Below are 15,857 nucleotides of genomic sequence, written 5' to 3' on the forward strand. Positions count from 1 at the left end.
GGAGCAAGCCCAGCATATAGCCTGGGAGAACACTGTAGGAAGATTGGACAGCAAGTGCAAAAGCACTGAGGCTGATGAGGGCTTGGTGTTTTCAAGAAACAGTGAGAACTCCAGGGTGGCTGGGGCAGAAGGGGGAGAGAAATAGTAGATGAAGTCATAGAGATAACAGGGGTCAGATCATACAGGGGGGTTTGGGTAATTGTAAGAATTTCAGCCATTATTCTGAATGAGATGGGAGACCCATAGAAAGGTTTTGAGTAGAGGGATAACATGATCTGTCTGACTTTGTTTTTCCATAGGATCACTCAGGATGAAGCAGGGCAAGGGTGGAAGCAGAGAGACTAGTTATTGCTACTGCAATAATCTAGGCAAGAGATGATGATGGCTTACACGAGGCCACAGTAGGATGTTGAGAAGCCATAGAATCCTAGATAGATTTTTTAGGGTATGGATAACAGTATTTACTGACAGATCAAATGTGGGGCGTAAGACAAAGAAAGGAGTCAAGAAAGTCCTGAGCAACCAGAAGGGTGTGGTTCTCATTAACAGAGATGGGAAGACTGGAGAAATGAGTTTGGAGGGTACCAGAATGAGCTCTATTTAATCACATTAAGTTTAAGGGGTCTATTAGATATACAAATGGAGATGTAGGCAATTGAGAGATGATAAGGAAATGGCAGAGCATTCTAAGAAGAGGGATTAGAGAGATACTGAAAAACCATAAGAGTTAGAAGTCAAGTGATCCATCTTCCTTCAAGGAGGAAGGTGGATCCATAAGGTATAATGTCACTGATTGGCCAAGTGAGGTGGAACCAGATAATTTACCATTGGCTCTAGCAATGTGGAGGTCACTGGTGACCTGGATAGAAGTAGTCCTAGTGGAGAGGTGAGAGCAAAATGCCTAATGGGAGGCGGTTCAAAGAGATGGAGAGAAATTGGTGACAACGGTATAGACAACTCTTTCAAGAATTTTTGCCATGAAGAGGAGAAAAGTGGGAACAAGAGAGAGATTTTTTTTTTTAATGGATGAAATATTTGATGCTGAAGGAAATGAATGATCCATGAGGGAATCAAAAATCTGGGGACCAAGGAGAGAAAGGAAGGAATTGAGACCTTAAGTAGGTAAGTGAAGGTGTGATCTAGTATAAAATAATCATCTGGGTTATTTCATAATTGAACATATACCGAAAGTTAAAAATTCAGCTAACTAGACTTATTGTGGTGATCATTTCACAGTATATACACAAATGTGGAATCATTATGTTGTATACCTGAAACTAATATAATATTCTATGTCAATCATTCCTCAAATTTTTTAAAAATAAATTTATTTTATTTATTTATTTTTGGCTGGGTTGGGTCTTCATTGCTGCGTGTGGGCTTTCTCTAGTTGCAGCAAGTGGGGCTACTCTTTGTTGCGGTGCATGGGCTTCTTGTTGCGGTGCATGGGCTTCTTGTTGCAATGGCTTCTCTTGTTGCAGAGCACGGGCTCTAGGCTCGTGGGCTTCTGTAGTTGTGGCACGTGGGCTCAGTAGCTGTGGCGCACGGGCTTAGCTGCTCCGCAGCATGTGGGATCTTCCCGGACCAGGGCTTGAACTCATGTCCCCTGCATTGGCAGGCAGATTCTTAACCACTGCGCCATCAGGGAAGCCCCTCCTCAATTTTTTTTATAATTAATAATAATTTATTCCACACTTAATATTGACCAGGTATTGCTTTAAGCATTTTATAGTTATTGATTAATGTATTCATTTCCAAAACTACTGATTCATTAAGTTAATATTTTGTGTCAAAGTTAATTCAAATTTGTCTGTTTTTTTTTTAACATCTTTATTGGAGTATAATTGCTTTACAATGGTGTGTTAGTTTCTGCTTTATAACAAAGTGAATCAGCTATACATATATATATATCCCCATATCTCTTCTCTCTTGCATCTCCCTCCCTCCCACCCTCCCTATCCCACCCCTCTAGGTGGTCACAAACCACCGAGCTGATCTCCCTGTGCTATGTGGCTGCTTCCCACTAGCTATCGATTTTACATTTGGTAGTGTATATATGTCCATGCCACTCTCTCACTTTGTCCCAGCTTACCCTTCCCCATCCCCATGTCAAGTCCATTCTCTAGTAGGTCTGCGTCTTTATTTCTGTCTTGCCCCTAGGTTCTTCATGACCATTTTTTTTTTCCTTAGATTCCACATGCATGTGTTAGCATACAGTATTTGTTTTTCTCTTTCTGCCTTACTTCACTCTGTATGACAGACTCTAGGTCCATCCACCTCACTAAAATAACTCAATTTCGTTTCATTTTATGGCTGAGTAATATTCCATTGTATATATGTGCCACATCTTCTTTATCCATTCATCTGTTGATGGACACTTAGGTTGCTTCCACGTCCTGACTATTGTAAATAGAGCTGCAATGAACATTGTGGTACATGACTCTTTGAATTATGGTTTTCTCAGGGTATATGCCAGTAATGGGATTGCTGGGTCGTATGGTAGTTCTGTTTTTAGTTTTTTAAGGAACCTCCATACTGTTCTCCATAGTGGCTGTCCCAATTTACATTTCCACCAACACTGCAAGAGGGTTCCCTTTTCTCCACACCCTCTCCAGCATTTATTGTTTGTAGATATTTTTATGATAGCCTTCTGACCGGTGTGCGGTGATACCTCATTGAACCTGTGTCCCCTGCACTGGCAGGCGGATTCTTAACCACTGTGCCACCAGGGAAGCCCCTCCTCAATTTTTAAAAAGCTAAAAATTCAGGATGTAATGGGGTAACCTGAGCACAGTTATTTACATTTGGTGCATTTAAAAACACTATATTTCTTTTCTAAGGACAGAAGGCTGAAATAAAAATGGCTTTGGGGGCTTCCCTGGTGGCTCAGTGGTTGAGAGTCCGCCTGCCGATGCAGGGGACGCGGGTTCGTGCCCCGGTCCGGGAGGACCCCACATGCTGCGGAGCGGCTGGGCCCGTGAGCCGTGGCCGCTGAGCCTGCGCGTCCGGAGCCTGTGCTCCACGACGGGAGAGGCCACAGCAGTGAGAGGCCCGCGTACCGCAAAAAAAAAAAAAAAAAAAGGCTTTGGTAATTTCTCCTGTGAACCTTGAAGATCAAGTGGCATAGAAAGAGCACTGACTGGAGGAAGTGTACTTGGGTTCCAGGCCTGGATAGAAAGAGCACTGACTGGAGGAAGTGAACTTGGGTTCCAGGCCTGGCTCATCCATGAACTTACTGGGTTGGCTCAGAGCCTCTCTGAGCACTTGGTTCTTTACCGCTGAATAAAGGAAGAACTCTCAAGTGTTTCCTTTTCAGATGCTTTGTGATGCTGGACCTCCAGCTTGATTTTCACAGCGTGCCACGTTAGCAGTGTTCAGGATGCCACACCAAGAAGCAGACATGCCCCTTCCATAATTTCCAGAACCCTGGAAGTTGCTTTCCCCAGAAACTGCAAGGGAAATGCACTGTGAAACACGCCCATTATCTGAGCCACTGTCCACAACTGATTCCCAACACCTGAGCTGCAGCGGAATCATCCAGGTGCTACTAGCATTACAAGATTCTGTCCTCACTCTCAGATATGCCATAATCTGAGTGAGGCCATGGAATCTATATTTTCATAAATTCCCTCATGTGATCCAGGTAATTTGGTCAAGTTTGAAACTATTGGTTTAGAGGTCTGAACCTTTCCTATGCATTTAAATTTACTAGTTTACATTGTTATTATTGGCAGTCTTTCTTGTTATTACACTTCAAATGTTATTCATCAGCTAAGTGAGATAAATGAGAAAATGGCTCAACCTGCATAATCTTTCTTCTAAATATTAAATGAGTACAAAATAAAGTGTAGTCTACAGTAGTGAAAGCTACTCATTTACTTTTCCTATTTTATTATGAAAATTTTCAAACATACAGAAAAGTTGAAAGGCTTACACAGTGAGTAGTTATATACCCACCACCTAGATTCTACTATTAACATGTTACATTACTTGCTTTAAAGCACTTACCTATCTATCCACCAATCCATCTTATTTTTTGGATGCATTTCAAAGTAAGATGCAGACATCATTACACAACACTCCTAAAGAATAGAGCATGCATATTACAAATAGAGTTAAATATTTGTTCATGAATTCTTACTTTTGAGGTAAAATTTTCTTACAATTAAATGATCGTAAGTGTACCATTTAATTAGTTTTGACAACCTGTATAGCCTAAACCACTATCTAGATATAGAAAAGTGTCAACCTCCTCCACCCCAGGAGCACCATAGATCAATTTTGCATGTTCTAGAACTTCCTGTATGTGGAATCATACTGTATATATTCTTTTGTGTCTGGCTTCTTTTACTCTGCATAATGCTTTTGAAATTCTTACGTATTGCATGGTTTAGCAGTTTGCTCCTTTTTGTTGCTGAGTAGCATACCATTCAATAAATTTACCACAATTTATTCATTCTTTTGTTGATTCTTTTCTTTATTATTGGAGTATAGTTGCTTTACAATGTCGTGCTAGTTTCTGCTGTACCGTGAAGTGAATCAGCTATACGTGTGTATATATATATATATCCTCTCCCTCTTGGACCTCCCCCTCGCCCCGCCCCCACACCAGGGCTCTTACCAGGTTGGGTTGTTATGAATGAAAAGCTTTTATTCCTGGGCTTCCCTGGTGGCGCAGTGGTTGGGGGTCTGCCTGCCAATGCAGGGGTCGCGGGTTCGTTCCCCGGTGTGGGAGGATCCCACGTGCCGCGGAGCGGCTGGGCCCGTGAGCCATGGCCACTGAGCCTGCGCGTCCGGAGCCTGTGCTCCGCAAGGGGAGAGGCCGCAGCAGTGAGAGGTCCGCATACCGCCAAAAAAAAAAAAAAAAAAGCTTTTATTCCTGTAAAAGTTTTTTTTTTTTAATATGTTTTCATTTCTCTTGGGCAATTACACAGGAGTGGAATTGTTGGGACATAAGATAGGTGTATATTTAGTTTTAGAAGAAATCGTCAGGCTGTTTTCCAAAGTGGTTATGCCATTTTACATTCCCACCAACACTGTATGCGAGTTTCAGTCATTCCCATTTCCCCACTAATATTTGATGATATCAGTCTTTTAAATTTTAACTGTTCTGGTAGGTGTGTAATGGTGGGTTTTTTTTACATTGAAGTATAGTTGATATACAATGTTGTGTTAGTTTCAGGTGTACAGCTGTAATGGTATTTTGTTGTGGCTTAAATTTGCATTTCCTTTATGGATAATGATGTTAAACACCTTTTTTGTGTATTCAGGCATTTATATATCTCCCTTTACTGTTCAAATCATTTTTCTAATTTTAAATTGGGTTATCTTTATATTTTTAGTTGTATAAGTTCTTTACACATTTTGGATGCACATTCTTTGTCAAATATATATTTCATAAATATTTTCTCCTCATCTGTGATTTGCCTGTTCCTTTTCTTATTGATGTTTTTTGATGAGCAGAGTTATAAATTTGAAGTCTAATTTATCAGATTTTTCTTTTTATTGTTTGTGCATTCTGTGTCCTGTCTAAGAATTATTTGCCTACCCTCAAACTGCAAAAATATTATCCTATACTTTAAAAATCTTTAGAGTTCTAGCTTTTACATTTAAGTGTATGATCCATCTTGAATTGATTTTCCTCTGTGATGTGATGTAAGATCAAGGTTCTTTTTTCATTTTCCCATATGGTTTTCCAGTTGTTCCAGCATCATTTGTTGAAAAGACTTTCCTTCCTCATTGGATTTCTTTAGTACCTTTATCAAAAATCAAATGGCAGTAAGTGTGGGCTCTCTATTCGGTTGCATTGCCTATTTATCTGTCTGTGTGTCAATACCACAGGTTTTGATTACTGTAGCTTCATAATAAGTCATAAAATCAGAAAGCAAAGTCTTCCAAACCTGTACTTCTTTTTCAAGCTCCTATTAGATATTCTAGGTTCTTTGCATTTCCATACAAATTTTAGAATCAAAATATATTCATATACTCTTAAAAACTGAAGTTTAAAATGTTTAATATAGCCATGCATCCAAATAGAGTTCCATGCATCCAAGAAGAGTTTTATGCATTTATGTTCCTGTATTAATTGATACACTAACATCTTAAGGTCACTCACCTCATCATGAGAGTCAATATTTCTTCCCATTGGTACATCAACTACTCCCAAATCATGTGGCACATTGCTTCTACCAGTGAGCCATTTGTAGTTAGCAGCTCTGCATTTTTCAGACTGGATTAACTAACCAGGTCCTATCACATCATAAACACAACTAACTACAATAACAAAGTAGCTCATTACTTTGACTAAAATCAAGTCAATTCAAATATCAAAATTTTAACTGATCCATTAAAAAATTTGTGGCTTGTTTGTTTCAAGTTAATCCTATTGAATAAGCTGAAACAAAATTTGTAATTTCTAAAGAAAACTGAAGAAAAAATTTATTCCAATTGCTCAACTAAGTTTTAAATAAAGATTTCTATAAAGAACAGCTTACCATGACTTAAATATTCTTTCTGCAGGGTATCATAGAGTGATACTTTCCAAAGCCTAGTTATTTTATCCATCATATGGTAATTAATAGCAACGGGGTAGCAGAGCTTCTCTTTTTAAATTCTTTTTTTTTTTCCTTTTAAAATTCTAGTCGATTCCACACTTTCACAAAGATTCTTTCTATCTTGAGAAAATGGTTTGGAAACAAGAATAACTAGTGGAAGGGGAAAGGGAAAAAGAAGTCTGTCTTATAAAATTAAATCTTTAGCAGACACTGCATGTACTTAACATATTCACAGAAGTATCCCCTCCAGTTATGTTGCAAAAGCCATGCAAATAATAATTGTGGCTAAGTGCACAACACTGACAGTCAATATTGTATTTTCCAAGCTTGTACTCATTATTCTTTATAGTATTCATGCATTTTGTGAAAGATCAAAAGATTTACATATCATATGGAGTGCTTTAGGGAATAACTTGCTGAGTACTTTAAATGCACAATGTTCCGTAGCCTTTTAAATACGGATTTCACTTCTCTCTTCTTTGTGATAAAGAAATAACAAGATAGAGCTAGATGTTTTTTCTTAATATAATAAAATGTCTATTTTAAGATATAAGATAAAAGTTTGATATTTTTATCTGTAATTCTAAATACAATTCTGTGATCCAAAATAATAAATTATGGGTTTTCTTCCATATGTGTGTTGAAAAAGCCTCCATATGACCCAACTCCAACAGATTCTCAAGCAATTCGTTACACAAACATGCCACAACTTTTATTGAAGTTACTAAATAATAAAACTGATTCAGTTGCCTGAAGACACTGAAAGGGTAGCCTTTCTGGAAACTGAGAACAGGACTCCATTCCAAAAAGCTTTAATATAAAATAAGGTGGGAGGAGCTAGCAACAGGCATATTTCAGTGAGCATGGATATAAAAACATAAGGCAGAAAATTCTTAAGAGAAAAGGAGTCTGGTTTACTAGCCAAATTTCCCTTACCCGAGATGAATCAAAAGGAGTTGGAAAGGTTTGCCATTCCCAGACTCCGCATAAAGCTCATCAGTATTTCTTCCGCCCATAAGGTTATTATCAACAAAAACAATAAGAGGTCGTTATCGACATGAACAACACCAGCTGGAAGACACTGCTCTTCGAACAACAGCTTAGAACAGAAACCATGAAAATTTCCAAAAATCACCTATGCCAATGTGAACCATACCAGAAAGGCGTGCTCCCAATACCCCCCAAAATATTAGTGATTAGATATTTTAGGAACACTGCTTTCCAGGCTTGTTTTTTTTCCCCTGATAAATCATACTAGTTTAACTAACATTAGTTATCCAGATCAATAATTACAATATCGAGGTTTTTGTTTTTGTTTTTGTTGCAGTCACTTTACCCTGGTGCTTTCTACAGCATGTACATTCAACTGAGGAATAAGGAGGGGACAACTGAAGGAGAAGAGGGAAGGAAAGACCTTATAATGTATAAGGATAGGAGTGCTGGCACCATATTACCACAGGATACTGAACAGGTGACACGTTTATGCTTTCCAATCCAGCCAAATACTCAAAAATTTTGCAGCATGGGAAAGCACAGAAGAAGGAGGTTGAATGGTACATGAGTCAATTCAAAGCATATATGCTTCAGCGGCTGGGAGAAGAGTGTCACTCACTCATATGTAGCCACTTTGCACAAGGATGCACACAAACACCCTTTATTTGATCCATTCCTGTCACAGTGTTTTCCTGCCACAGACCAAATTCTGGTAGAGGGGCATGGATAAGAGAGGAGGGTTCATCATCATAAAGCCTTTCTTCCTGAGAAGTCCTTGTTTTCCTATTGTGGAAAAAAAAAAATGCTGGGAAAAACTGGAGAGTGTATTGATTTGGAGCAACTCACTTTACTCCAGAACAAACCGAATGAAAACTGTTCTTTAATGAAGCATAACAGTGTAGAGAATTCTGCTTAAATATTTGCTCAGATAATATTTTCTTACTCTGAAGCTGTGAATCTGGCAACAGAGACAGATTAATAATAGCAATGAGCCCCGCGACTGTTTGAAGAGAGACTCTGCGTATCCAGAGGTAGCAATCAAATTAGCTTTGATAACTTCTACCACAGAACCATATACAGAGTGCCAGGGAGCTCTCCTCCATGAGCCTAAATGTTTAAAGTTGTGACACTGGCCCCGCTACATCCTAGAGTGTTGCTCTAGTGAATACTACTGAAATTACAAAGTCAGAAAGTACATGAAATTGTGCCATCTGATTCAGTTTCAGCTTCAGAAATAGTATTTCAAAACACTTGAAGAAAAACTGCAGCTTTTAAATCCATATTTACATTTAACATCACAATACAGAAGATGTCTGGATAATAATCCTGAACTAAAGAAGCCAAAAACATAAAATAGTGATCTTTAGGGAAAAGAAAAATATGTATATAAATATAAATGTGTATATTTATATATATATACAACTAAAGAAATAGGGTTTTTTTTTGCTTTTATAATGAGAAGGAGAGGAAGAAAACAATAAACAAAGTGAGATTTAGGTTTTCCCCTATTAGACTATCAGATCATTTACATCTAGTGTTGGTGGCATGCAAAATAATAGGCATTAGCATAGCTGCTGGTGACCTTGGAAACTGACACAATCTTTGTAGAGGGCAATCTGACAATACATGTCAAAAATCTTTAAAATGGGGACTTCCCTGGTGGCTCAGTGTTTAAGAATCCACCTGCCAATGCAGGGGACACAGGTTCGTTCCCTGGTCCGGGAAGATCCCACATGCCGTGGAGCGATTAAGCCTGTGCGCCACAATTACTGAGCTCTCGTGCCACAACTACTGAAGCTTGCACACCTAGAGCCTGTGCTCCGCAACAAGAGAAGCCACTGCAATGAGAAGTCCACGCACTGCAATGAAGTGTAGCCCCCGCTCTCTGCAACTAGAGAAAGCCTGTGCACAGCAACAAAGACCCAACGCAGCCAAAATAAATAAATAAATAAAATGAATAAATTAAAAAAAAATCTTTAAAATGGACTTAGAAATTCCTCCTCTATGAATTTACACTGAGGAAATAGATAAAAAGAAATTTAAAATGTTTATTTTGGCTTTGTTCATAAAAATTAAAGACAAGTTGAATATTCAGAATAGGGGGTATATATATATATATATTTTTTTTCGGTACGTGGGCCTCTCACTGTTGTGGCCTCTCCCGTTGCGGAGCACAGGCTCCGGACGCGCAGGCTCAGCGGCCATGGCTCACGGGTCCAGCCGCTCCGCGGCATGTGGGATCTTCCCAGACCAGGGCACGAACCCGTGTCCCCTGCATCAGCAGGCGGACTCTCAACCACTGCACCACCAGGGAAGCCCAGGAGTATGTTTTATATAAGGAAGATATATACAATGTCTACTAAGAATTTAATATCAGTTTTTGATATTAATATGTAGATTTGATATGAAAATATGTTCACAATATATCAGGTGAAAAGCATATTACAGAGCAATCTTTTAGTCATGTTCTTGATTTTATAAAATATGTGTGTTATGTATGTCCAAGCACAGAAAAAGAATGGCAATTATCTCAGATAAAATGTTTGTAAATAAGCTTTTGCTGTTTTTCTTATTCTTTTTACTGTTGCTTAACATACTTAATATGTGCACAAGTTCATTTTACAATCAGAACTAAAGCTATAAAACTGTTTCCATTATGAACAAAGAAAGAAGCAATCCATTTGATTTTAAAATAAAAACTTTTTTGAGTGCTCAGCACCAAATTCTACTTTAATACATAAATTCATACTTAAGTGATTATTATTTTTTGTTTTCAAAAAATCAAATCTAGAAACTTTAACCAAAGGTGGCACTATTAGTGCAGGTTCAGTTACAGAGAACAGAATCTACTCTGGTTCACTGAGGTAGAAATGGATTTATTACACGGTACAGCATGGCCTATGCTATGGGTGGGATGGCCAAAGAAACAGATTCTAGGCTGAGTTTCTAGGAACTGCCTGAAGCAGTAGATCTGTTAATTCTTCTTAACTCAGTCTTTGGTAAACATATCTGACTGGTGAAATCAAATTACATTTGAGTCTACATCTAGTCTGCACGGGAGTCCAGGAATTGTAGTTTTCAGATTTTTAGCTTCTGCAGCATAGGAAAGCACACAAAAAAGAGGTTGAATGGTGAGTGGGCCAATCAAAAGTATATGCTTCAGCAATTGAGTAGAAGAATGTCAGTTAATATGTGGAGAGATTTCTATTATTAGTTTGCCAAGTGATTGTTATAAACCTTTTCTGCAGAGTTTCTATTCATATACCAAGGCTGATGGAAGGAAAGAAGTGTGGTGGATGGAATATGTCTAAAAACCAAACAGGTCAGAAAAAAAGAGTTGGTAAATTCATCAATTATCCTTCTCTTTATACTTCAGCTTGTTCAAATAAATCTTTTAAAAGTTTTAATGAGATATCTATTTTAAAATAGTTTTAACTTCTTTATACGTGTGTTTCATGAAATTTGAATACTCTTTTCAAATTCAAACACAATTTTATTTGTTAATAGCCTTTAATCATAACAGGTAATCTTAGCTAAATAATTACCTTTCTAAATTAAATAACAGCATATATGCTTAGTTCATAAATTTTTTCTGAGTTCTCCCTTGCAGCGGTATTTTCAGATAATGGTACACATAATCTTCATATTTTTTATGTGTCTTTTAATATATGGGTGTGTGTATCTGTTCTTAATCTTTCACTGGCAATGATGATGTTTTATCACTCTCTCTACTTTCTCTGCTAGAAAAATATTACTCAGCCTTCAGGATTCAATCCCAAAATCTCCTCCTCTGAAAAGACTTTCCAAATTTTATGCCAGAATTTTATTATTTTCACCTGTCTTTCTGTACCATCACTACTAAAAGACTTAGCATAGTGTATTGTAGAGAGTATAATACCTGTCTCCATTTCTGCCCCTTCCCCCTCACACTGAGAGCAATTTGAGGACAAGTTTTGGTTATGTGACCTCCGTTGGGAGCACGGGGGTGAATGTACTAAAAATGGAGGAGGAGTGATCCTCCGAAGGAAAATTAGCATGCTCTCATTAGAAGAAGGAGGAAGAAGATCAATGAATGGCCACTGTACAATAAAGAGAACATCCCAACTGGATCTCAAAGGCATTTCAAAGGAAAAAAGTCAGTCTAAAGGCTCACATATGATTCCATTTATATAACATTCTCAGCATGACAAAATTATAGAGATGGAGAAGAAATTAATGGTTGTTAGGGGGTAAGAATGGTGGTGGAATATATCTAAGAGTTATATATCCAGAGAATATATCTCCTGGGCATATATCCAGAGAAAACTCTAATTGAAAAGATACATGCACCCCTATGTTCGTAGCAGCACTATTTACAATAGCCAAGACATGGAAGCAACCTAAATGTCCATCGACAGATGAATTGATAAAGATGTGGTATGTATATATAATGGAATATTAGCCACAAAACAAGAATAAAATAATGCCATTTGCAGCAACATGAATGGTTCTAAAGATTATCATACTAAGTGAAGTAAGTCAAAGACAAATATCATACGATTTCACTTATATGTGGAATCTAAAATATGATACAAATGAACTTATTTACAAAATAGAAACAGACTCACAAACATAGAAAACAAACTTATGGTTATCAAAGGGGAAAGGGGGTGGGGGAGGGATAAATTAGGGGTTTGGGATTAGCAGATAAAACTACTATATATAAAATAAACAACAAGGTCCTACTATATAGCACAAGGAACTATAGTCAATATTCTGTAATAAACCATAATGGAAAAGAATATGAAAAAGAACATATATATATATATATACTCTCTCTCTCTCTCTCTCTCTATATATATATATATATACACACACACTTATATATAACTGAATTACTTTGCTGCACACCAGAAACTAACACAATATTGTAAATCAACTATACTTCCAAAAAAAAAAAAAAGAATGGTGGTGGAGAAGAAAAGTAGGTATGACTATAAAGTCATGGAATAGTTCTACATATTGATTCTGGTGGTGGTTAGGTTATACAAATGTACACATGCAGATCAGAGTTCTGAAGAAAAGAAAATGTGATCCAAGAAACTCTTATCCAGTGAGGCAAATGTTATTCTTGTATGAAAGCTACAGGTAGATATTCTCAAACTAGGGGAAAAAAACCCTTAGAAATAAAGCATGCATATATCCTTCTTTAGAAAAAACTACTTGACAATTAAATTCATCTTATTCTGAGATTAATCAAAATTCATAACTTAGAGTGGAAGCTGTTGTAAAAGGACTGGAAATGAGCATTATAGTCATTTAAGTGTATTAAATGAATTAATACAATACATTTTTAAAGATCAGAATCTCAATATTACAAACATGGGCGTTGTACAAATAATAACATAAAAACTGGGAAGTGAGAGCAGAGGAGATGAGAGAGTATGTAAGAGTACAAAGATTCTCTTATTTCACAGAAAAGCTTAATTGGTAATATCTATTTGTTTTTTTAACATCTTTATTGGAGTATAATTGCTTTACAGTGGTGTGTTAGTTTCTGCTTTATAACAAAGGGAACCAGCTTGGTGATATCTAATATTGAAACATACATAACTGCAGTCCAAACTTGTTATAATCTTTTTTTTTAAATTTAGATATACCAGGCTTCCCTGGTGGCGTAGTGGTTGCGAGTCCTCCTGCCGATGCAGGGGACATGGGTTCGTGCCCCGGTCCGGGAAGATCCCACATGCCGCAGAGCGGCTGGGCCCGTGAGCCATGGCCGCTGAGCCTTGCGCGTCTGGAGCCTGTGCTCCACAACAGGAGAGGCCACAACAGTGAGAGGCCTGCGTACCGCAAAAAAAAAAAAAAAAATTTAGAGATATCATGTGGAATATGTTAATTCTTACCATGAAAACACACTTAGTTTAAGTTCCACAGTTCCTGAAGTTTCCTTTTCCCCATTAAATCAAAAGAAAATTATATGTATTTTGTTTTTGTTTTATTAAAAATAATTTCTAGAGTATGGTCTCCATTCTATAAAAGCATTTCTCTCTCTCCCTTTCCCTCTCTCCCTCTCTCTTGCTCTCTGTATTTGTAGGTGTACACACAGAAAGGTATCTGAAAATATGTTCATCTAATGTAATGATTACAATATCATTTCTGGGTAATTGAATTTGAGGTGATTTTAAAATATTCAGCATTATTTGTCAATGTCTTTTCTATGTGTATGTTTCATTTTTATTAAAATAGTGAAACTTTTTTCTTACTTAAAATTATGGATATAAAATATGCCACAGAAAATTATTAGAAAATAAGTCAACAGTTGTTATTTCTAGGTGGTGGATGTATTAAAAACTTTTTTCTTTGTGCTTTAATATTTTTTAAATTTTAGAAATAAATAATATTTTACTTAATAAATAAAAGATGAGCAGCGACCTGAGACACTAAGGAAGACTTTTCCAATATCTGAAATTTATCGTTGAAATTAAGGCAAGATAAAAAACAACACCTCAGGCAGACAGGAGGATCCAGAAGCACTGTGCTCCATTTTTAGGTTCTTTCTCTGCACTACTCTAAATCAGTTAATATATTTTCATTTCTTAGTAGTCAGATCTGCACACTAACCAGTTGACAGTGTGACCACCATCTCAACGATCTGGGTTTTCAACGAAAGATGCAGTGATAGAGTTTCTTAACCCTGTTGATTTGAAGGAATATTTGTGAGTGCTTCAGTTTACATGGTTTCATTTGATGCCCTGGGAAAGGACTGGACAGATTCCCCCGGCCAAATGAAAGCCTCTCTGAAACTGGGAAGTGAGCAAGGTGTGGGACAAGCTGAAAATATCATGTAGATCTTAGTAGAGAAATCTGAGTAGAAAGTAGGGTTCAGAGAAGAAAATCCACTTCAGGTACCACCTATGAGGTATAGGCATTGACACCCCTCTGTGTAAAATGTTCTGACTTCCAAGAAAGTCTCATGGCTTGAAACAATGCTGTTGCTATTCAAACATAATCTACTGTAAGATTTACAAGTACTTCCAAAGATTCTACTTTGACAATGGCTTACATTCATTTGCAGATCTGTGTGGGTTATCCCACCTAAATGAAGGGAGAGAGAACTGGGGACTTGACCCAATATGACTGTGAAGCACCCTTTCCATGACTGTGTCCAGAGAGATGGGCTGGAATTGAAGAGCAGAGATGATCTTTCTGGGAATCAAATTACAACTTAGAGGAGCATCTGCTAATCAGAACAGCTAATATTTATCAAATGCTTAAGGTGGACCCGCAACTATACTAAGTATTTGACATAATAAAATACTAAGTATCTTATTTAACCCTGATGATCTCTATTTTCTTCATTTTGTAGATGAGGAAATTGAGGATCAGAGAAGTTAAGAAACTTACCCAAGGTTACATGGTCACATAGCTGGGTAGCACAGGATCCAAACTAAGATCGACTGTGCCGTCCGTTGTGTGTCCTTGTTGATACCTGCTGCAAAGAGGGAGGCTACATAAGACTTGTGGTAGTCACAGATCTGATAAACTTCAACACAGGAAGGTGGAATTCTTCCTCTTGATTTTAAACCCCAGTACAACTTCTATATATTATGGCCAAATGTAACAATACCAAAACATAAATTGAAAATAACAGTACAAATAATGTCTATTCTAAAATCACACTTAGCCACTGAAAAACCCTCTGGATTTATCAGAATACAAATAAAAGAGTGATGAATGCACTTTACAGAAATGCATAAAGGTATACCAAACCAGCCAATTTGTCCTGAGACAAGACCATGTAACAGTTCTAAAGTCATGGGTGTTTAGAATCTATTGAAAATATTACTTCTTTATAATGAATGTAATGTTAATCAAATGATAATGGTTTCTGTGTAAGGACTACAGAGAGTGGATAATACAAAAGCCACTTATATTTTGCTTTGATTTGCAATTTATATTATTTGTGCAGCAACAGATTTACCTGCCTATTGAATGTTGCTTATTCAGACTAGTAAATCAGTTTGTTTTCCCTGAGCATAAACCAAGTGAGTAAGTTGAGGAGTGTTCACACGTTAAGGAGAAGTAAGTGGGTGCGTAGTGCACAGATCATCTAGTGCAGAAGACTGGACTTGTTATTCTTTGAGGACATTGAAGAAATCCCTGCCCTCATGGAATTTATGGTCTAGTTGTAGAGATAAAATGTACACATATAAGACACCTTAAATTTTTGAAGCAACATGTTAACAAAAGCAAAAAAAACAAGATAAGAAGTAAATTATAATTAAATACAAACGTTCTAAGGATATGCAAAGAATAAAATGATTAGAA

This window comes from Globicephala melas, chromosome 2 (genome assembly GCF_963455315.2).
Source record: "Globicephala melas chromosome 2, mGloMel1.2, whole genome shotgun sequence".
Lineage (NCBI taxonomy): Eukaryota > Metazoa > Chordata > Mammalia > Artiodactyla > Delphinidae > Globicephala > Globicephala melas.